At 39.0% G+C, this 24,443-nt stretch overlaps 1 long non-coding RNA gene and 1 pseudogene across 2 annotated transcripts in view; one reads left to right on the forward strand and one right to left on the reverse strand.

Annotated features, from left to right (window-relative positions):
* The window catches only part of LOC128170016 (uncharacterized), a 45,062-nt gene that overhangs the window by 15,309 nt on the left and 5,310 nt on the right, over positions 1 to 24,443 (forward strand). For both annotated transcript variants that reach the window (XR_008241646.1, XR_008241647.1), the window contains exons 3-6: positions 350 to 449; positions 1,076 to 1,110; positions 19,062 to 19,133; positions 22,670 to 22,810. This is a non-coding gene — a long non-coding RNA (uncharacterized LOC128170016). The remainder of the gene's footprint in view (positions 1 to 349; positions 450 to 1,075; positions 1,111 to 19,061; positions 19,134 to 22,669; positions 22,811 to 24,443) is intronic.
* Positions 4,262 to 5,297, reverse strand: LOC128170015 (uncharacterized metal-dependent hydrolase YcfH-like; annotated as a pseudogene).

A 24,443-nucleotide genomic window follows, 5' to 3' on the forward strand; every position in this document is an offset into this window, starting at 1 on the left:
GAACTTTTAAAAAAATCTTTTTCTCAAAAACTAATCAACCAGACAAGCTGAATCTTGTGTGGATAACCCTTAGGTAGTGCTGATTCAAGTCTATTTTACTACCTTGTTCAGAAAGTTTGTTTGACTCCATAATTTAAACTGATTTTTAATGGCTGTCGTTACTCAGGTAAGCAATGTGGCCCATGGGCCTCTTGTTACTGAACTCTTTGCAATGTTACATTTGCAAAAATAAACTTCCTAGGTAGTATATGAAAGTGACCAACAGCTATAGCTACATGTGTGGCTCTATGTCCTGTCCCCTTAGGATCTGTTCACTTCCTCATACAACCTTTTGCGGTGTCTGTTGTAGTGGCTCATCTTACATCAAATGGAATGGATCCATGCCAGGATTCACTTTTCCTTCCCATGCTGGTTCCAGTCCAGTAAACTGTCACAGTCTGGGAAATTCTGTGAGTTCTCTCTCAATGCATGATGCTATAATTTAGCTCTTTTTAGTTCACCTTAACTGAAAGCTTTTGTGAGCTTTTCTGAGAACTTTTGTCTAGCGTCCATCTGTACAATTTTGACCTTCTCTGCAGAACCAGATTATCAGAAATCATTTAGACTTTGTAAACAGATCTTCTGCATCACTAATACCCGTAAATACACAAGATGTCAGTAACATGTTACACCGAAATTTGCTTATATTAAGATATTGCAAATATTTTATCTTTGAAATGAAATATATTAATTCCACATTTTATAGATTTGGTTACCTTTTCAAAATTTTATTTTAATCTTTTTTTATTTATTATTTTTGAAAGAATTTTTTTTTTAAATCTATGTCGGTGGGTTAGCTTGATTTAAAAAATTGTAAATCAACATGTCTCAATGAAGTGAAAAAAATACAGTCTTCTTATTTTCCTGACAACAAGCAAAAATTTAAATTTGTAACACAAAATGCATAAATAAAATTTTAAAAAATCAAACTCTGAGCTGTAAAACTTTGATTTTAAGAAGTGAACAGCAGATTTTGGTATAAATGCTGAAGGCATTTTGATGATATTATAGTGTTTATCCCTTACCATTTCTTCAGGTCACTGGTGATGCCGCAGAAAGAAAACACTATGGGTATGTAATATGATCTTTATTAGCAATTACCGCCACATATAGAATAGTAAACGAATAGTACAATTCACAGAGCAATAAAGCATGTCTTGTGTCTTCCAAGACAGGCAAAGGAAGGGCAATGTATATGTCATCTTGCGTGTAAGCAAGTTCAGGCGGTAACCAGGCAATTTGTACCAACTATCACCAGGACCACCACACTCCTCCCCATTTTAAAAGAGGGCATCCCAGCCCGAACAATAGGGCAAACTATAATAAACATACAATATCTAAATCCTAATAGCTTAGGACCTAAAACATACAAAATAAAACATTTTACATGTTTTTTTTTGGTCTTTAAAAAATACTAACACAGATTTCACAGTCAACATCACAGTCCACAAACTTCACAGTCAGATTCTAGCATCTAATTTGTCTTGGTCCAACCTCCTGCTTTTCCTGGCCCCTCCGACTTGTCTAGTTCCACCATTTTCCCCAACACATCAGGTAGTCCACATAGTATTCCCTTAGCACGAAGTCCAAAGATGACATCTACAACGAAGTCCAACGATGACATCCACCAAGAGATTCAACGATGACATTAACTATGAGGTACAATTTTTAACAATGACATCCACCACTCTGTATGACATACATCACTCCGTATCTAGACACCAGACATTTTTCCAAGATGAAGGCACTTTGCAAATTTTTGACATAGTGTCCAAGACTCCGGCACTGCAAGTAAGGTAGGGACTACAATGTACCAGAGTAGCAACAAGTAAGATCCATGTTCCTTAACATTTTTAACCAGCTAATGGGTACATGGACTCCTTGTACATCTTGGTACACTGGATATCTAAACACTCATCTGCAAATGCAGCCCAAGGTACATACAAGCATCTGGTACACTCTACCAATGCTAAGACAAACAAAACAGTACACAGTACCCTGCATCACCGTGGAGTACCTTTCCACATCATAAAACATAACACTCAACTTGAGAAACCTACTATCTCACGGACCAGGTAAAAACTCAGGGCAAACAAATATTTAAGCTTTGTCCTGGCCTTGTCATCAGAAATTCAAACAAACCTGGAATGAGACCAGTCCTTGCCCTCTTCACACAATAACATCAAACTTTGGGATTACCCTGATTACACAAACAGTAAGTTTTCCTTTTCTGATACTTAAACTTGTTAGTGCCCTTGCTATCTTGCAACTTCACAGACTCACTGGTAACTGCTTGGTGATTTCTAGCTCTACTCCTTGTCCCAATGTAAGGCCCTCAGTCAATAGTTTGACTTGAAGTAGTCTGTGAGACTGCAGTGTATTCTGCCTTTTTCAAAACAGACTTCAATGTCTTGACACTTTTCGGCACTGGTACATGTGTGTTATGCTCTGACTCACTGCTTGACTCTTCATCAATGACCTGCTTCTGATAGTTATAGAGCCACTGAGGTATTTCTGTAGCATCGCATTTCTCAATTTATCATGATGCATGGTCCGAACTTCTCTGCATTACTTTACTATGAACACAGTATCTGACTTGGCCTTTACAATTATACCTGGAGCCTTCCAGATAGACTCCACTTTCTTCCCTGCTAGACTCCACTTTCTTCCCTGCATTGCGGCGCCAATATACAAAATCGCCAACCCTGAATGGACATGTACACAGTCTGATGTCTTGTGCGGTTTTCATAAATTTATGCGCAGACTTCAACTTCTGCTTGGTGGCATCGTGTGCTTTTTGCACGGTCTGCTCTAACTTCTGCACATACATGTTTATCTCACCCTCCTCCCCATTTTGAAAAGACTTCAGAGGGTGCCCGTACATCAAGGTTGCTGGTACATTCACCTCTCTTTCCAGCATAAGTCTATTTGGTGTATACCCTGTGTGACGGTTTATGGCTGACTGCAATGCCACTGCGAGTGGACCAAGATACTTATCCCAAGTTTTAGGTTGACTGTCTTTATAACAGCAAACTGCGTCCATCAAAGTGCAATTATAGCACTCTACTTAATTATTACGCCAGAAGGCCTATAGGAAGTTGTTCTAGACTTGTGGAATCCCAGCATCTCACAAACCTTACAAAAGAGCTCACTCTTAAAGTTACGGCCTTGATCAGTAAAGATCTGGAAGGGATCCCCGAACCTTGAGAAAAAGTCGTTGATAGCTGCCCTCGCAGTTACTTCCAAGGTTTGTGAAGGAATTGGCACACCCTCAACCTACTTAGTAAAGTTGTCTACCATCATGAGAATATACTCATCGCTCTGCTCCATGCGAGGGAAAGTCCAAGAAAGTCTAAATGTACTCTTTATATCGGGCTTCCAGCTTGATAACGATTCATATCTGATCTATTTGGCAATGAAGCTCTCTTGTTTTTCGCACAGAGAGCACATGTCTTTACATACAGCTTTATGTCCTTTACCATTTGCCACCAGTAGAACTGTTGCTGCTGGCGAGTTAACTTGATAACTGCCAACAGCTCTTTCTGCGTCGTACAATATCTGCGCTGCTCGGATGATAGCACTGCACTGCCATAGTCTATAGTTCTTTCTTTCCCGTTCTGAATTTGACTCAGCTCTCCTACAACTGTGTAGTCCGAAGCATCAGTGTCTGATACATTGACCATGATTATTAGGTATAGTCAACACAGGGGGTTCTGTCATCAATGCTCTAAAACTCTCAAAAGCACTTTGTTGTTCTGTCTTCCAACGGAAACCACATTTCCTAGTGACTGCATACAGCGGGCAGCAATGCAAGAGAAATGGGGTATAAAACTGTGATGGTAATTAGCAAAACCTAAAAACTTTTCAAGGCCTGGAGGGCCAGTCCCATACTGACTCTATATACTGGTCTCCCATCTCTATTCCACTCTCACTGATGGTTCTGCCAAAAAAGTCAATCTTAGTTTTGAATAGCTCTTACTTCTGAGGCTTAAATTTCAGACCATATTCTCGGAAACGCTTATGGTGTTTCCCACCACTTTGATGGCGAGATAATCGGGGAAACCGATAGGAATGATCAACAACTTACCAGGTAGACATCCAATATTTTGAACAATTACATCTATCTGGAATATTTTCAGGATTTCTCTCTATTTCTCTCTGCGCATGGGCGAATTTATCCGGTGCCTGATGAATTTGCCCCGGCACTTATAATAGTGGGCAAAATCACCACACTCCCCCTGATTTCAAAAACCTGACCCCAGATATTACAAAAGTAATGACATATACATTAATACAATTTAAACCCCTATGATTGACAGTGCTAATGTAATTAACTAAAACATTGTGATTTACCATTACTTATAAAAACAGATATTAACAGTTCATAAATCATGACCAAATAAAAAGTCACTGTCAATCAATCACAGGCAATGGGTGTCCGGAATAGGAGCACGATGATTCAAGGCCCTCTCGTCTCTTCTGACGGTCCATGCTCTCTCTTCCATAGGGATCCCTTCGCTGGAAACAAACTTAAAAGAATGTAAAAATATCCTGGGAGAATACACTGCATATAAAAGGACAGACAATCAGTATCGGTGGCCCAACTGCTTAGCGAAGAAGGTGCGGAAGTTCTTTGCAACCGCCTCTTCAAGGTGTTCCACGGATTTTCCACTTACGGTCGCAACCAATTGGTAGACCTTTCCAATATGTTTCGGCGTCATTGGTCAGCCAACCCCACATGGCAGGTATGGACTGTTGGTCTTCACTAGTATTCGATCCTGTGGAATAGCTCTAACACCTTCTTGTTGGGTATCCAACATGCTATGGACACTTTCGCTCACTCCAAAGTACACCGGGCTCCCGGTATCTACCCAGAGTTTGATCTGCGCTGGGCCCCCTACAAAGCAGTGCAGGTAGATGGGTGCCTGGATAGACACGCCCAACCGATCTAAAAGGGTTATGCAGTCTTGGGTGGGAACTCAACTGCAGCTGTCCTTGTCTGCACCCTTCAGATGCAACACCATATTGGAGGATGGATCAACTCTGCAGAAAATCCTGCAAGGATGAACTTTTGCTGGGGGTGATGTTCTTTGTCAGAGTAGTCCAAGCCTATCTCCCCAACAGCCCAGCCCTTGCTATTGCACAAACTCATGGTGGCCGCGACATCAGCCTTGTTGCTCTATCACCTCCTTTGGGTGGATCCCCTTCACAATCACCAACCCACTCTCTAACCTCATTGGGATGCGGGCCTCCTTCATACCATAAACCAAGCACCCTCTGGAAATGGTGACTGACACTTAGGAGGGTCGGCTGTCTAGGGCTGTGGCATTCATTGCTCCTGTAAATGGAGCTGGCATCCATCCAGGGTGCCAATGACAGTCCACTACCAGGCAACTCATGGGGATCACTAGCAGGGGGATCACTAGTGGGTAGCTCCGCTTTCACTGGCACACGGTGACCCACCTCTTCAGGCTGCTGAATCCCCTTTCAACACAGAGATATTGACTTATCCCGGTAATCAGCCCACTACTTTGGCTGTCAAGTCCCAAAAAGTGTGAGACCCTGTTCACCACCTCCTGCACAGGCCTGGAGAACGTCTAGTCAACTCTCCCAAGTTGTCTCTCAGCCCACGCCCTTAACCTCTTCAGGGACTGTAATACAGGCTCTCTCTGGTGTGTTTGAAAAACCTCAGCAGATATATCCGCTAGGAAAGACACAAACTCCTCAGGATTCTGTGCCCCTCCAGCATGGTCCCTCCTAATGTTGTAAAGCATCGGTGTAGCTCCTGAAAATGTCTCCCTGCAACTGTGTACAGCGCACTTTCTTACTCCCCTTTCCTTTGTGTGTGTTCTTTCCTGACAAGGACGCATGTTAACTTCCTGATCTGAGCCACTGCTTTGGCTCAGATCAATAACAGTCATACTGGCCTCTTGTCCAAGCGGCTCCTGCAGCCCACCAGCATTCTCCTCCTCGAACATACCATCCTCCTCATCAAACACATACAATTGGAATTGCTCCTCCATCGCTGAATCTAAAATTAAAATATATTAGCAAGTAAATTATATCTGAGGACACTTTGAAACCAGTTATATACCTTAAAAGCTCTGGGTGTTTAATAAATGCTAATAAAACTACCAAAAACTTTTATACATTTTTCCTACTGCCCATCTATAAGAGAACACTCAGGGCAAGAGGTATGCTTTCTGCAATTTCAGCAGTCATACCCACACATTCCAGATGAAACCAGTCTCTGCAGGAATCACATTGCACCATTAACCCTTTTGGATTTTGTTTTTACACACATTATGACTTCCGTACCTTTTTCTTTGGCGGTTTTGCAACAATAGTTTCATCATGCTTAGTAATACCCTTTGAATGAGACCTTGTACCCCTGAATGGTCCATCAGGCTGTTTCCTAAGTCTCTTCTCAGGGTCTTTGGCGGAAGCACTATCTGTATTGCTTGATCCGCCAGCACTTACCTCATCATCGTGATCTCATGTAATCTACCAACCACTTTGACAGTTTTCGTGCATCACATTTCTTAAAGTAGCTCGCGGGTTTGCTGACGTCACAATAGGATTCGACGTAAAGAGTTGACCGTCATAGCAAACTTATACATTTTTTTTAAAATGACAAATGATTGTTAGAAACATAAAAGGAAATATGTCAAAAGGCTTAAATGTAGTTTCTACAAACATTTATAATAATCAAGTGCTAAAATTTTATTAATAAAAAGGTGACTTACTTTGTCACATTTTGTTCTATAAGATATGTTTATGCGTTGGAACTCCATGAAAAGAGAATTAGCCATTTTTCTCCTCTTCACATTACATTATATGTTATCGACTGCACATTGCATTTGTGCAGTCGATAATAATATGTAATTAGTATTTACATGTTCAAATTTGTGTTAATCAGCTAGTCTTGTCAATAAACGCATTATCATTTTTGGGTTCTCAGACGTAAGAAAATGATGATGTTGGGCTAGCGTCATAATGAAAATATAAGGTTTTGTGAAATCTTTTAAATCTTTGAAGTTGTTTTGCAAAAAATTGGCCGAGAACACATATTGATTATTTTTTATCAATTGATTAAAAAATATCTCCTCTGGTATTTTACTAAGTACATCTAATTTCGTCTAAATCGTTTTGATATTTGGAGCATAGTTTTGAAATGCATTTCTCGACAAAGATGTGCATTTTACTACACTGTAAAACGAGAAAATATGGCGCACTACAAATTTTAGCACCTTTGGCGCAACTGCCTCTGAGCGCTAAAATTAATAGTGCGCCAAAGGTTTTCCATATGAATTAAATTTCTTCAAGTTGCAAAACAATAACGTCAGTCCATTTTTAAGGCTATATAGAAGTGTTCATTTAAATATCAGATGCTCTCGGTTCTGTTTGTTTAAACAATTACACAGGTAAACGGTATGGGTTATCGGCTATAAGTGCCTAAACATGGATTAATTAATTTAGTTTTAATTGCTTTTTAACATCTCTCATTAGCACCTTCAAAATTAAGCTTCTCCCCATGCCACTTCCATTTAGCCCCTCAAGGTGAAAATGTGATTAAGCGTGGCGATCGTTAATGCTGACAATACATGATTGATCATAATTTCTTTGATCTCTGATTAGTGGATATAAAGATAACAAGACAATACCTATTTTTTGTGGGTTTTTTAATGTAAAATTACTGTGAAAAAGATTCTCTCATGGTGATCAAAACTCATGGTAAATGTAGCATTCGATTTCACTTTTAGTTTCGGGACTCTTCTAGTGTTATCCAAGTCGACACGTTAAATTCAAAGTCCGATAACTCAAATTTGTTTACCAACAAAAATTACACATCATCGCCAATAAATGAAGTTTTCATATCTATCTACTGACGATTTACACAAAAGTAAGTGTATTGTTCTCAAAGACAGTTTACCTTGCATGCGAGATAGAAATTAAAGTTGTTGTGTTCACGTGCTTGAGTGAACACAGAACTAAATTTTGGGCGTGATCGTTTATCAAACTACAACATTTTTTGTATTCTTTTTTAAAGAAAAGATGCATGCGCTAAAATATGATTGCCCTATTGTACTGGCACTTGCGTTTGCGCTAAAATACGTACTGTGGAATCATTAGATTTCGTGGTGGCTCAATTTTCGTGGAATTCGTGGGTACCTCTTATCCACGAATTTACATTCTTCACGAATTAATAAATTGAAGTAATAAAGTCATGTTTCCTTTTGTAGATATAAGAGAATACACGAAATTACGTCCCCACGAGTCTGTAAAATTCTAGCAATCCACGAAAATTGACCCCCACGAAAATTAATGATTCCACAGTATGCGCCAAATTTTCTCGTTTTACAGTATATATTTCATTGAAATGGTGTTGCTTAATTTTATCAGCGACAGTGTGTTTAAAACACAATAACATTGTTACCGCGCAGACGAATTTCAAATAAATTTTAGAAATAAAACTCTAAAACCTATAGATCACGTGGACAAATTTTCAGGATATGTTTTCTCACAAGCAGTAAACCCACGAGCTACCTTAAGTTTTTCATGATGCATGATCTTGACCTCCCGACATGACTTCACAGCAAAAACTGTGTCGGACTTTGCTTCAACTATGACACCTGGGCCTATCCACATTGACTCTACCTTCTTTCCTGCGTTCTGGTGCCAGTACACAGCTTCACCTAATTTAAATTGGTGTTCTTTGGCTCTTATATCAAAATCCTGCTTCATTTTTTTGTGTGGCTTTTAACTTATCCCTGGCAGTCTCATGTGACTTTTGCAAATATTCTTGCAAATCACACACATATTTATCTACTTCTCCTTCCTTCCCATTTTGAAAATCATTGGTCGATACAGGATAGTTGCGGGCACTTTGACTTCTCTCCCTAACATCAATTTGTTTGCTGTGTACCCAGTGTGCCTATTGATAGCAGACCTCAAAGCACCTGCTGATTGGCCCAAGTACTGATACCAGCTCTTAGGACAGCCATCAATGTAACACCATAAGGGTGCGGTTGTAACGCTCAACTTGGCCATTCCCTGATTGTCTGTACGGTGTAGTCCGCGTTTTATGGATCCACAAGATCTCGCACATTTTTCGGAATAGCTCGCTCTCAAAGTTCCTTCCCTGATCTGTAAACACTTCATACGGGTACCCAAACCTTGATAAAAATTCATTGATGGCAGCTCTTGCAGTCACTTCCGCTGTCTGTGATGGTAGTGGGACACACTCCACCCACTTTGTAAAGCTTTCCACCATCATGAGTATGTATTCATTTCCGTTCTCTGTGTGAGGTAATGGTCGTAGGAAATCAAGATGAATTTTTCCATTGGACTACCTGCTTGATAACTCTTCAAAGCAGAACAATTTGGTAATGGACCCCACTTTTTTATAACAGACATCACATGTGAGAACATAGTTCTTCATGTCAGCGACCATCCGCCAACAATAAAAACTCGACTTAAAATTCACTTTAGAACGCTGAATACCTTGGTGTCCTGATGAAAGAATGTCATGGCACTAATACATCACTTCTTTGCGCATAGTTTTAGGCACAAGAAGTTGCAGGGCATCTTTATCCTCAGCAGATTTATACCAAACTACCCCCCTATCATCTAACATGAAACAAAAATAACATTTCTCTTCAGGACTAGAGGTCATCAACTCACTCTCACTTGGCAAAACCCCAGACTCTAAGTATGCGTGAAGGAAAGTCAATACCTTATCTGCACTCTGCAGCTTAACCATGTCTTCTACAGAATATGAAGACAGAGATATCCCTTCCCCAGCTGCATGATCAGAACCCTCCTCCGGATTCTTGCTGAGCATTGCCTTTCCAAGCTTACTCACCGACTTGTCGTCTCCCAGGCCTCTCACACCCATTTTTGGTACTGGGGCCAGGGCCAATGGATTGGGAAAAATGCAACGTTTTGATAGAAATTGGGAATTTTTTTCCTTGCTTAATGTACAGTCCCCAAAACAAAAACTAGGGTATATTGATAGGATTTTTTAAAGGTTAATTTTTTTAAAAATTATTTTTAAAACTTGGAACATGTGTGTATAATACAATTTTAGAGAAATGCAGAACGTTATATTATAATGTGATAGTTTGCGAGAAACCTCTCAACTGCTTTGACATCTTTTGGCATGGGCCATTCCCGTACTGCCTCTAAATACTGATCTCCCCATCTCTACACCATCTTTGCTTACTGTGCGCCCCAAAAATTCTACTTAAGGGCAAAAAAGCTCACATTTGCGAGGTTTGAACTCTAACCCAAAACTGCGGAAACCCTCAAAAACTTGGCGCAAATTGTCTAAATGCTCTTGTTCAGTTTTGCCCAACACTAGCACATCATCTACGAATGCAAGAACAATTTTCCAGTTAAGGCGGTGCAGCACTAAATTGATAGCTCTGGCAAATGTTGCAGGGGCATTACATAAACCAAATCTCATCTGCGATATTTCAAAATGTTCAAACTTCGTGATGAAGGCAGTTTTCTTCATATCATCTGGGTGTATCTTCATTTTCCAGTAAGCTGCATTATCATCAAGCTTTGAAAACCATTTGTTTCTTGATAGGGTATTCATACATTCCTCTATTAGTGGCAAAGGAAAACTGTCTTTGATTGTGACCTTGTTCAGTGCACGATAGTCAACGCACCATCTCACGCTTCCGTCCTTTTTACGAACAAGCACTGGAGCAGCGGCCCAGTCTTAGGTAGAGGACTGGATTACTCCTCTCCTTAAAAACTGCAGGTGTGCTGCGCATCCGCTGCTTTATGGGGTGCGCATCGCCAGTGTCAATACAATGCTCAATCTCTACAAAATTGCCCAAATCTAAATCACTGACTGCGAAAATATCTGCAAACTTAGTTACAAGACTGACTGCTTCCTGGCGGTCAGAGCGTTTTCCTTCAGATCTCTGATAAGCGAGCTGACATGCTCACAATCCTTTTGCCCTTCTGTTGACACCCGACGCACTGACGCCTCGCTGTTTTTGACTGCACAAGCTGCTGTCACTATACCAACAACACTTCCTGTTTTAACAAAATGACCGCGGTCAGTCATATTTATGACACACAACTTGCCCTTATTCCCAGAATTATTGTAAGTCCTGGAAGCAACAATACCCAATGGAAAGACATTGGCTGGTTCAATGATAAAATCTGACATCTCATTAGCCAAACATATTCTATCACTTGAGCAGTATGCGATGGAATCTGCACCCGCCGAGATGATACAGCAATTAGCACCAACTTATCCACACCACTAGACATTTCAATCATGCCTGGTACCCCTTTGACTCTCAGAGCTCCTGTCTCACAGGAAATTTGTGCACCATGTGACTTAAGGAAATCAATTCCAAACAACATTTTATCCTGCAATGGACCAACATAAATTGGATGAACAAACCTATATCCACCAACTGTAATCTCAACTTTACCCAAAAATTTAGCACACATACCAGTCACCTCACCCGCAAGTCTTATATTTGACTCCTCAACAATGTGCGGCTTGGGTTGCATAGAGACAAACCTTTTGTGATACTACATGTATTGTAATATCTGCGGCTGTGTCAACTATAACATTCACCTCCATACCCGCAATTCCAACCAACACATGCCATGCCCCTGAACCTTCACCCCGATTACCAGACTGAACATTAGGTAAAACATGTGCAGCACTAACTGATGGATTTTCTGCAAATGTAACCCAACCCCTTATGGTCTGTGGTGAAACAGAAACATTTGGCTCATTGTGCTCTGTATTTTTGATAGTTGGGATTGGGGGACCTGCATAATTGTTATGTGATCGTTGCAGACAGTTTCGCTTCATGTGACCTGGCTGCTTACAACCATAACAAATTTTTGGCCTTCTATTCCCCTGACGATTCAAACTAGTAACATAGAGATGGCACTGGGCTGTGGTGTTGGCCTGCGTTTTGTTTATCTACAGCATCGCCAGACCTATCTACTAGATGCCCCCTTGACACATACTCAGGTGAACGATTTTCTACAGGTGATACTGACCTTCGGTACCTAACTTCATTTGGGACTGACCTTACAGCCCTTTGGTGATGAGCAATTGCACAACGACTAAACTGGAATGTCTTAACCCTCTTAATAGCCTCCTCTAGGGTATCTGGCGGTCAGTCAATTAATTGCTGATCCGCCTCACAGTCTAAGTATCCTAAAGCAAATCTCATTATCAACTGTTCCTGAAAAATTTCAGGCAAGGTCCCACTCCCAAAAGTCCATTACTCTATCACCCCACTGGTCTATTGGCTCTTCAGGTTTCTGAGTAATTGAATTCAACTCTAACTGGGAAGCTGACCAAACCTCTCCTCCATGCGAAGTATTACCTCTTGAAAAGTAAGTGTAGTACCCCTGCGGCGCAAAATGTCAAAATACTTCAAAGCCACCCCCTCTAGTGTCAAACTAAGTGCAAACAAACAATATGCATCACACCAGCCATTATATTCTGCAATGGTTGAAAACTTTGAGTAGAATGGACCCCACTCTACATCCCCATTATACTTGACACCCTTTACCTCAGTGGGAATACTCCGACTTATTCCACTTCTACTACCTGGCGGTATAAGACTGGGTAACTGAGACCTATGAATGCTAGACAATATAGGACTAGGGGTCCTCCCTGACTGCCAAACATTTGACATGACTGGCTGCCTACCCTCAGGTATACCTGTTTTTGGTTGTCCAGACGGAGTTCCCTGATAATTTGACATAAATGCCAAGTTTGTGTTGGACAGGACTGGGTCATTGGCATTTGCATAGGGGCTCCCCCAACTTGACCCCCAACCCCAGGGCTTTGACTGCTACTGACATTAGCTACACTACCCTGGGTTATGACTCCTGATGACATTTCCCTAGACTGGTTGGGTACTATACCTGTGAGTCTTGCGTTAATGCTTCTGTCACCAGGCATTGGCCATGGCATGAAGCTTACATCTGCCTTAGGGACTTCTGCAATGACACGGGGAAAGCTAGGAATTGCCTGCCCCCCTGCGGAAACAGAACTTACCGAGCTCAACACAACCCTTGGACCCCCAGAGAATGTAGCATTCCCCCCATCTGCTGAAGTTGTTTGTACAGCCTCTCCAGGAACCCAAGGACCCCCCTGGCTACTGGAAATTTGTGACTGACTTGGCCCGAAGCTGGCAGCATTACCTTGAATTTCCGGAGATTTATTTCCACTCGACAAACCTGACATTTGAAACATTTCCCTAATCTGTGAACTAACACCCCCGCGGGCATGTTAAGGCTTCCCGATGGATTTTACAGCGATATGTAGAAAGTCACTTGTCTGTACTTCATACGATATGACGTCATAATTAAGTTTGACGTCACTATCTGCATTCCTGTCGATAGTTCTCAGGGAATATGTATCTTAACCTTAAAAGTGAATTATATCAAACCAGTATAATACCGCATGTTTCCTTTACATAGATGCTGCCATTAATGCTAGACGTACAGAAGTTTTTCATATTGAAAACCAGTATCAAATAATCGGCAGTTTTAAAGCTTCGTTTTAAGTAAAAGACTATTTATATTTGGAGACTCCTTGCTACGTGTAAACAACTGAATGAAGAAATTTTAATGCATGAAAAACCAGCTTGGCGCAGGTGAAAGATCAACACAATTTTAGAATATTTTACGTAAAATTGGTAGAGAATATAAGTACCAATGTGGATCGTGCTTGGGAAACCTACGGATTTACCCCAATATTTTCTAAATCTCTTTTGAATAGTAAAAATGTGCATTATTTTGTTGATTTTGTGGAAAGTTTCAACAATATCTTCCATAAACGAAATATCTATTTCTTTCCCAAGCAAGAACTTAAAAGTATATATGACTTAAGAAAAGATTTTTCTTAAAAATATGTATAATTTGATGTCGTTAATCACCTGCGCCGATGTGATTTATATAGATCATTTGCAATATTAGGAATCGCCCGTCACGTGCTTACAGAGTACATATGACGTCACAAAAATGCATCAAATATAAAGTTTAACATCGGTGGCAATAAATGTAACATAGATTTTAAGAAATACTTCCAGTCAAAGTATTTTTGCGATGATTAAAATAATATCATTTTTCAGCCGTATTTTAGCATAGGGACGCCTTAACATTGCTGCGCCATACTTGTTCCGTCATACTGGACGTCTCGAGCGACCCAATACCTGTCCTGATAGAATCGACTTCACTCTTCAGACATTCGAAGTCTATATCCAAACCATCTACCATACCTTGTAAACTGCCTCTTCTCGAGATCATCCTCCGTTTACTTCTCCCCATGACTCTTGGATCCACCCGTCGTTTGATGTACCCTACCTGTAGATAAAAGCCCATCCCTGACGCTATTCCCTGAGGTACTTAACATGCCATCCTGGTCATTTCCCTCAGACTGAATGTAGCGGCCATTCAGAATTTTCCGGGCCCCCCTACCAACACCTGCTGTTTGCATCTTCTGAGCCATTAATTCATTCAAAGTACACTAAATCAATAAATCATAAATAAAACAAACCAATATTTCAACAAATGAACACTTGGCGGCTTGCTGCAAGTACAAAACTATGACATACAAAATATATTTTTCAAAATGGCGCCTACCATGTTGTCTCGGCATGGCATTGAATTTTCAATCTTGCCCACTTACATCAAAATTGACCCTGCTCGCAGCGCTGTTTATCGTGTTTCCCACTGCTAAGATGGCGAGATAATCGGGGAAACCGATAGGAATGATCAACAACTTACCAGGTAGGCGTTAAATATCTTTATATATACTTCTTGAACAATTACATCGATCTCGAATGTTCGCAGTTGATTTATCTTTATATCTCTCTGCACATGGGCGAATTCATGCGATGCCCGATGAATTCACCCCCACACTTATAATAGTAGGAAAAATCACCACATGCTCAAACACCTGTCTCAAATTGTCCAAGTCAGCTTCTGCTCAAGCCCCAAGCACTAAGACATCATCTAGAAATGCAAGTGTTATTGTCCAGTTCAGTCTGTGCAATATCAAATTTATTGCCCTAGCGAAGGTTGCAGGGGCCTTACGAAGACCGAACCCCATCCTGGTAAAATCAAACAGGCCATGTTTGGTGATAAACTCAGTTTTCTTTTTGTCATCTGTGTGTATCTTGATCTACCAGTATGCAGCATTGGCATCCAGCTTGGAGAACCAGCGGTTACCGCCTAGTGTGTCCATACACTCCTCGATAAGAGGCAATGCGTTTGTGTCCTTGACATTGACCTTATTCAATGCCCAGTAGTCGACACACCACCGAACACTCCTATCCTTCTTTCTGACCAGTACCGGTGCAGACGCCCAATCAGAGAATGATGGTTGATTAACGTTGGCTTTGAGCCTTTTTCTAAATGACCTTCCTCCTTCCCCTTGAAAACACCGTGCATACGGCGCATCCACTGTTTAATGGGTCGAGCATCTCCAGTGTCTATGCAATGCTCAATCTTGGTAAAATTCCCAAAATCTAGATAACTCACTGCAAACATATATCAGCATACTTCTTTACCAAGCTTACCGCTCTATCCCTCACCTCCGCTGGTGCATTTATTAGAAGTATACTCCTGAAAGCAGAAGCTAACTGTGTATTCGGAATATACAAAGGGTAGGAATAACAGGAAGTAGGATGGTAAGATAAAATACTAGTCTGCTTCACACTTCAGTGCATACAGATGACCTTAAAAGCAATTTCAAAGTAAACCCAAAGTAAACCCCATGTAAACCCAAAGTAAACCCCGAGTGGACCCAATTTTTCAAAAAGTAAACCCAGAGTAAACTCCAAGTAAACCCAGAAAGTAAACCCGGGGTTTAGTTGGGGTTTACTCTGGTGTTAGGTTGGGTCTGATCGGTACTGTAGTTGTCCTCTCCCCCAACTGCTGCATAACAGTCAACAGTGGAGGTAGCCTCCCTTACCTTTGTACCTTTTTGGTACCTTCGTACCAAAAATGAGTGTGAGAGGCCTGCAACCTTGACTTCAGCAGGGATAATCTAACACTGCTTCTGCTGCCAGGAGGAATCAAACTTGGCAGCTGTGACCTATATGCAGTGGTCGACATCAGCTTCTGAGACATAGGCATTCCACCTCCACTAAAGATTGATGACTGTCCTCCAACAGATGCTGCAGCTTGACTCACAAATACACCATAATGATGACAGCCGGAATCCTGGCTGCCTTCTGCACTAGGTGCAGACCCGAAGGCTATAGGGACTAGCAAGGTGTCAATGCTGCTGACAATGGACCTTAGCAGTTTCGGTGACAGCACGACAGTCTCAATGCTGCTGACATTGAATGATGGAATTCCCAAGCCTCGGCCCGTTGCTTTGAGATAAACTGTACTTCTGCCGGACCAAATAGAGTCTGAGCAAATAGTACTAGGTGGTACCTCTGTATATAAGCGATTACAGCTGAGACTGTCCTTGAGGCATTTAAACCGACTGATGAGGAATGGAAACTATTTTGAGACACCGGTCAATCCCCAGGGAGACCAAGGTTCCGCACTGGCTCCCGACCACCGCTGGCTGATTACCAGTTACCCCGACTTCTGGCGGCTGAGTAACAACAGGCTGAGGCTTATCACACCCAACATGCCTGCTAACATTTGGGTAATAAATAATAAAAATAATAGTACCCATATTTCTGTCAATGGAGCTTAGCTGGAAGGTTACACTAGACTCAAGTGTGCTTATATCTTCCTGCAGAACCCCAACGTCCTGACCTTTTCTCTCCCGGATCAGGGCATAGAATTGCTCAAACCATGGTGCATCATTCGGCTGGTCCCTTAAAGCTCCCTGAGTCAGTGAAATCTCCTCCTCCCCACTCCAAGTGACATTATACCGGGCACTCTCCCAACATAGGTGTACCACAAACACCTATAGTAAAACTAACTCTACCAGGCTGTGGATTCCCAGAACTGGCTCGTCCAAATTTGAATTTCATTCCTGGTCCCTCAGACCATTTTCTCCCAACTATATATACTCACAACTGACATGTAGCGCGTAATCCACCACACGATGGATCAAATTCACAGCAGCACACGCAAGAAAACAAAAAAAGCTAACCTTAAAAGTTATATTTTCGAACATATATATAATTTTATAAAAATCCAAAATGGCGTCTCCATGTGCCTGCGAGGCAAAATATCCTCAGCTAGCAGCACCAATATAGCGTATCTCCCTAACCGTTACTTTAGGTCGCTGGTGATGCCACAGAGAGAAGACACTATGGGTATGTAATATGATCTTTATTTGGTGATTACTAACACATAGAGAAAAGTAAACGAATGGTACAATACACAGAGCAATTAAGCACGTCTTGTCTCTTGGAAGACAGGCAAAGGGTAATTACATCATCGTCGTGTCAGCAAGTTCAGGCGGTAGCCAGGCAATTTCTACCCGCTATCGCCAGAACCACCACAATATATATCTTTTTAAGAACTGCTTTTAAAAAAAATCATGTTCATTTATTAGAAAATAACAAATATGCTCCCCCAGTAGTTGCTGTACTTCACATTTATTAAAACACGAGGCTACTTTTCTTTATACATGTATTTTCATGTATGTTTTTGTTATTGAATTAGAAAATCTTAAATGTTAATGTATTTTATAGTCTCTTTATACCAGTATCAAGTGGTTTTGAGATTGAAATATATGAATAAATCTGAGTCAAGTAGTTTATTGAGAAATCGCTTACACAAAATTTGGAAAAAAAGTGAGTTTTGTCCTGGTTTTATTCAATTGTACGTTAATCTGCTTCTGTTTAGAGGACAAAATGTTTACAAAATTTTTAAAACTGTAGCAATTTTATTGCTATTGTCTTAGAATCTTGAAGTAACCAGCAAGACTTTTTTAAATGTACAGTCAAAACTGCCGTAGCGGTCACCCCTATTAAGCAGTCACCTTTCGTATGCGGTCATTTTATTTCCTCCTGATGAAAAATCCTATATAATTGCCCTCAAAAGAGCGGTCACCTGTCTAACGTGGTCAGCGGTCATCGTATTTTGATCTGAAACTGTACAGTCCACATGCATTAGGCGGCCATTTTGGCCGGTCACATGATTTACACCTGGGGATTTTAAACATGGCTTCTGAATGTCGGGTAATAAATGTAAGCAATTATTATACGCTTGAGGCGAGAGAAACCAAATTAATCGATGTATTTATAATACATAATTGGCAGATCAGATACGAATGGGAATCAAGTGAATTGTTTAAACAAGTATAACAATATGTTTGTTTTATAAACATGAATGAAGTACAGGTGTCAAAAATGTCCGCGGCGATGCAAGAGAAAATTGCTTGATTTAGTAATATGATTTTGAGTTCAGATACGGTCGGTGAAAAACGTAATTGTTGATTTGTATGAAAAGTTTTGTTTTCTATATATACGGTACCCATGAAAATAGTACAGAGTATTAGTATCAATAATTTAAAGAAATATAAAAATTGCATGCACAATGCATTGTAATGTATTTCTACTTATTTGTAAATATAATAGATACTATAAAATCATCAAATCAATTACTTTATCTATCATTTTGATACATTATGCTAAATATCAAGTATATGATTAAAATAAAATTGAATAATTGTTCTAAAAAGGAATTTGATGTTGGCAAATTCACAAGTCTCTATTCAAAGGTTACCTCTGTTAAGAGGTCACTTTGGGTGCCTCCCGCAGGTGACTGCTTAATACAAGTTTGACTGTAATATGTATATGTCACCTGGTTCACAGGTGTGTGACTGTCAGTCAATATATCGGGTCTCAATAGCTCAGTGGTTAGACCACTGGCAGGGTACGCCAGAGGCCCTGGGTTCGAGTCCCGGTTGAGACTAGACTTTTCACCACCTGTGACATATATGTTAAGGAAATGTTGAATTTTGATTTTGGACTCGGTGGCTAGGAGAATTATTACTTTGGTGGAGTTGTTACACCAATTTCAATGGAACTATTTTTTAGATGCACATGATGCTACTTCCTGAATGGTGCTGAACCTGTTTGTCAACATGTGGAACCCATGTGTACTTGAGGGTAGGTATGTTTACTATCAATTATCTCTCTTAGAAGCCACATAAGGTATTTTTTTTTTATCTAAAATTTTTCTTGAAGCATTTAACTATAATTTCTCTTTCATGAATTATATGCTGATAGTATAGTTAATCAATTAACTTAATTAAAGCTATATAGTAACATAAAGTGAAATTAATTCCTTGTGTGAGACCTTAAAACATTTTTGTTTCAATATGATTGATGAAAAAAACATGTAACTTTTATTTAAACTGCATTTTTTACCTCACCGAGACGAAGTCGGGGGGAGCTTATGCTATACCCTCGGCGTTGGCGTCCGGACCTGGTTAAAGCTTTTGTTGCAGGTCCTGTATCTAAGCTAATACTTGTCCTATATTCACCAAACGTGCATGGATGATGCATCTGGACCTACTTGTGGACTTGAAAGACTTGGATGCTGAATCTGGGTCCTAAATTTCAGATGCTGAAGGAGGTTAAGGTATTTGGAGCAGGTTAAAGTATTTGTTGCAGGTGCCCTTTGATAGCAATATCTAAGTTACTGCTGGTCAGTACTTCACCAAACTTGCATGGACGGTGTGTCTTATGATACTGATGCACCAGACAGGCTTGAATGCTGAATCTGAGCTATATGTTTCGGATGCTGGAGGTGGTTAAGGTTTTAAGTGCTGGTTAAAGTTTTTGTTGCAGGTGCCCTCTGATGATAATATCTTATTTACTACTCGTCCCTACTTCACCAAACTTGTATGGTTGTTGCGCCTTATGATACAGATGCACCTGACAGGCTTGAATGTTGAATCTGAGCCATAGGTTTCGGATGCTGGAGGAGGTTAAGGTTTTTGGAGCTGGTTTAAGTTTTTTGAGCAGGTGCCCTCTAATGATTATATCTTAGCTACTCCTGGTCCAAACTTCATCAAACATGTGTGGATGGTGTGTCTTATTATACTGATGCACCTGAACAGCTTGAATGCTGAATCTGAGCCATAGGTTTCGGATGCTGGAGGAGGTTAAGGTTTAAAGAACTGGTTAAAGTTTTTGAAACAGATGCCCTCTGATGATGATATCTTAGTTATTACTTGTCCTAACTTCACCAGATGGTGCGTTTATGATATTGATGCACCTGACAGGCTTGAATGCTGAGTCTAAGCCATAGGTTTCGGATGCTAGATAAGGTTAAGTTTTTTTTAACAGGTCACATGTTACATAGATAATTGTACTATTTCAAACTTGCATAGTTGATTAAACTGTAATATATTTGAATCGCAAAGGTAGCTTCAGATGCAGAGCTTGATCTCCATTATCAAGGATGCTAAAAAATATATCTTAGTTAATACAGGTCCTAACTTCACCAAACTTGAATGGATGGTGTGTCTTATGATACAGATGCACAAGATAGGCATGGATGCTGAATCTGAGCCATAGGTTGCGGATGCTGGAGGTGGTTAAGGTTTTAATTGGTGGTGCCCTCTGATGATGATATCTTAGTTATTACTGATCCTAACTTCACTAAACTTGCATGGGTGATGCGTCTTATGATACTGATGCACCTGACAGGCTTGAATGCTGAATCTGAGCCATAGGTTATGGATGCTGTATGAGGTTTAGTTTTTTGAAAAAGGTCACATGTTTTATAGGTGATAGCTTACAAAGTTGATTTAACTATATTATAAATGAAACGCAAAGGTTGCTTCAGATGCAGAGCCTGGTCTCCATTATCAAGGATGCTACAGAAATCTCCTACCTCACTTAAACCTGCTTGATAGATAGATGTGGTTGTTAAATGATATAACATTATTCCTATGATAAAGTATTGTATGATATAAAACACTATTGTTTAATATGATACAATATAATATCATATGTTATATTGTAAATAGTTATATGATACGATAAAATATTGTATCAATTTTTTTGATATTTTATGATATGATATTGTATCATGATATTGTTCTGTATAGTATTGTATCATATGATACAATATGTATAATATAATATTGTATTATATAATATTTTACTTTTAAATTATCACATGATTGTATAATTTGATATTATATAAATAGTGCCTGTTTGGGAGGGTAACAGTTGAAATTGACACCCCGAGAAAACCATTGTCAACCAACGCGAACTGACTGTCTAAATTTTTAAGAAAATTTTACTGCTTTTATATAGGAATAACGTGAATTCTACAGCGAACTGTACGCGCAAAATATTCGCGCATGTAACATTTTTTAATGTTGCCCATTGCTTAGTGCGTTGCTAACGCTGAGGGTAATAGAACGGATTATGAACTGCGTCTTAGCCAATCAGATTTCAGTATTTAACATAAAAGTATAACAAGATACAATGTTGTATCAAATTATATTGTTTCATATGATACAATATCATATTATGTATCAAATATTATACAATATCATACAATACAATATCATACTATATTATACAATATAATACCATATGTTTCAATGTTATGATGTATTATGTAATATGATATTGTATCTTATAGTCCAATATTGTATTTTATATAATGATGTTGTATTATGTGATCAAATACAATAAGGTTTAACACAATACAACGTCATTTCATACTTACAATATCATCTTTGTTTATTACAGTATTTTATTATATTATATTCATGCATTATAACGAATTTTATCATTGGTTATTTTGATATCACGTCTCGAAGTATAAAAATGCGGATTGACCTGTACATTCTAAAAATAAGCTTTAAAAACTCGGATTGACCTGTACTTTCTAAATATAGATAAGGGAAATTTTGCTCTAATGTTAAAATGAATTTGATTGGCTGGCGTGATTCACCCCAACCAATCAAAATTCTCTCCGCGTTAACAAACAACAAAGATGGAAGTTGCAGACGTTAAAGTGAAAGGTCGTTTTGCGAAAATTAATGACGCGGAAATGAAAGTTATAATGGAAAATGTTTATGCCGGGAACACTAATACAGGGTAACTTCAACAGCTGTTAAGCTTTTTCGGGAATATCTCGAATCGAAAGGCGAGAGCCGAGACTTCGTAAATTTCGAGTGCGAAAAGCTAGCTAAATTTTACATGGACGCTAGAACGAAGGATGGAGATATGTAAAAAAAGACTTCGAAAATAATATAACGAATGTAGCCCTTTCGCTCGGTCGATCCATAGATATATCGCATTCACAGAAAAGCATATCGACCTCGCACTTCGTGCTCGGTCGATATGCTTTTCTGTGAAGTCGATATATCTATGGATCTACCTCATGAAAGGGCTATATTTGTATAGTATTATATGATATATATTGTATGATAGGATGCAATATTTAATTTTATATTCTTATATTGACTAACATATGAACATATGATTATCATATAATTTTTTAACAGATGATATATGATTTTGTGTCAAAACAGAATCCATGAATATCCAAGATCATAAAGTATGATTTTCATTTAATATGATAAAGGTGGTCTCATAAAGGTGATGTCTCATAAGGGTGATGTCTCGTCGCGGTGAGCTTTGTAATCTGTGATTACCTATGTTTCTAATTTCAGGAGAAGTCTCCCTTGATAAAGTTCAACAATGGCGGATAAACAATGTGGGATGCTGTCTTGTCAACAACAGTGAAATTTGACACCTGTATACCCGTATTTCTACCAATTGTCTCAGTCTTCTTTGTTGTGTACATCAGACAGGTAAGAAAATCAAGATAATTGTTTGAAATCATTTTAATAAGATGAACAATAAAAAATATAGCATTTACATGTGAGAGTACCTCATGAAAGGACATGTCACATTTTACACACACTCATCATTCACACATTACCATACATTCAGTGCACATTATTAAAACATAGCAATCATTAAATGTAATACAAAATTCACATGATAGGTATAACGAACATTTCATACATGTTAACTACGAGGTTTGTTTAGAAATTATTGAGACATTTTCTCTTATTCTTTTGGGGAAAACAAAAAATCCTTGAAACTTCATCAAAACGTTAATCAGGAATGCATTTTACAAAACAACTAATGACAAAGTCGTAAATATTTTCAGTTTCATGGATTCAATTTAATGAAAATTTTTTATATAAAACCATTTATTTACAACTATTTTGATTTTAATCATATTTTACAGCCATTAGAATAAAATATTGATTAGTTCGTGATTAATTATCATTTATTTAGTTGGTCATAAGTTGTAAGTTCTTTTGTAAAACGCATCCCTGGTATATCAATGTGAAAAGTTTCTTGTTCATGGCATAATTAGATCATTCCTGGTAAGTGGATCAACATGCCCTAGTCCTGTGACTTGGCGCAATCGCAAACTCTTGGCAACATCATTTTAACGCTTCTCATTGCTCTTGTGTTTAAAAGCATTACAAACAAACAGAAATAAGAATTCTTTATTTCTCATCTTTTGTTTTTATTTTAAAATGTTGTCATTTACATTAATATACATTTTCTCTAATTCTTGATTTTTTGTGGAAAAAAATTTGAGTTATTTCTACCCGAAAGTCAATTTACTGGGAATGTCTACTGTAGTCAGTTTGGAAGTATATTAGAACTGATCACAACAGTTAGTGTGTAAAAAGTACTTGTCATTACTATAACCGATTTGGTTGGACTTTTCCGATGCGTCATGTTTAATTCTATCAACTACATCATACATAAACAATTTTTTTAATTGGTGGATTCAGCTTACCGCTGATTGGTTGCTGGTTAACTCAGACTAAATTATGCACGGACAGAACAACAACATATCAGAGAATGAAAAATTTACATGGGTACTCGTGACTGTCGAAATTGGGCTATTTTTTGTATGTGTACACTTGTGATAAAACATACATACGGTACATACATATATAGCTGTAGCTCTGTGTAAAAATTTTGGGTTAGTAAATATAAAGCTATAGTGCATACAATACTTACATGTACAAAAAACTTTACGGCAATTTACTGAGCATAAAAAATACGCTTTTTAAAAAAAGATTTACATCATACCATACCACATTTTGTGCAAATAATCCATTTAAATCATTTAGTTTACAACTGTTGATAATTGTAACTTTACTTGGCCCAAACTTTCTCCCATTAATGATTAAACAACCTTTAACTTGGAAAGCGGATCAAGAGCTTTATTTTTTATGTAAGTAAACAAACCAGTGTACATGTATGGAGCTGGTGACCGGTGGTTCAAAGACAGGTAAAATAAAGAAATCTGTAGTAAATTGTTTGGGGATATTTTAGTATATATATTTACACCGAAAGTGATAGGGCAACAGAAGAGAAACGAATCGGACACTTGCCTAATGAAGACGCACA

Source organism: Crassostrea angulata, unplaced genomic scaffold (assembly GCF_025612915.1).
Source record: "Crassostrea angulata isolate pt1a10 unplaced genomic scaffold, ASM2561291v2 HiC_scaffold_279, whole genome shotgun sequence".
NCBI classification, from domain to species: Eukaryota; Metazoa; Mollusca; class Bivalvia; order Ostreida; family Ostreidae; genus Magallana; species Magallana angulata.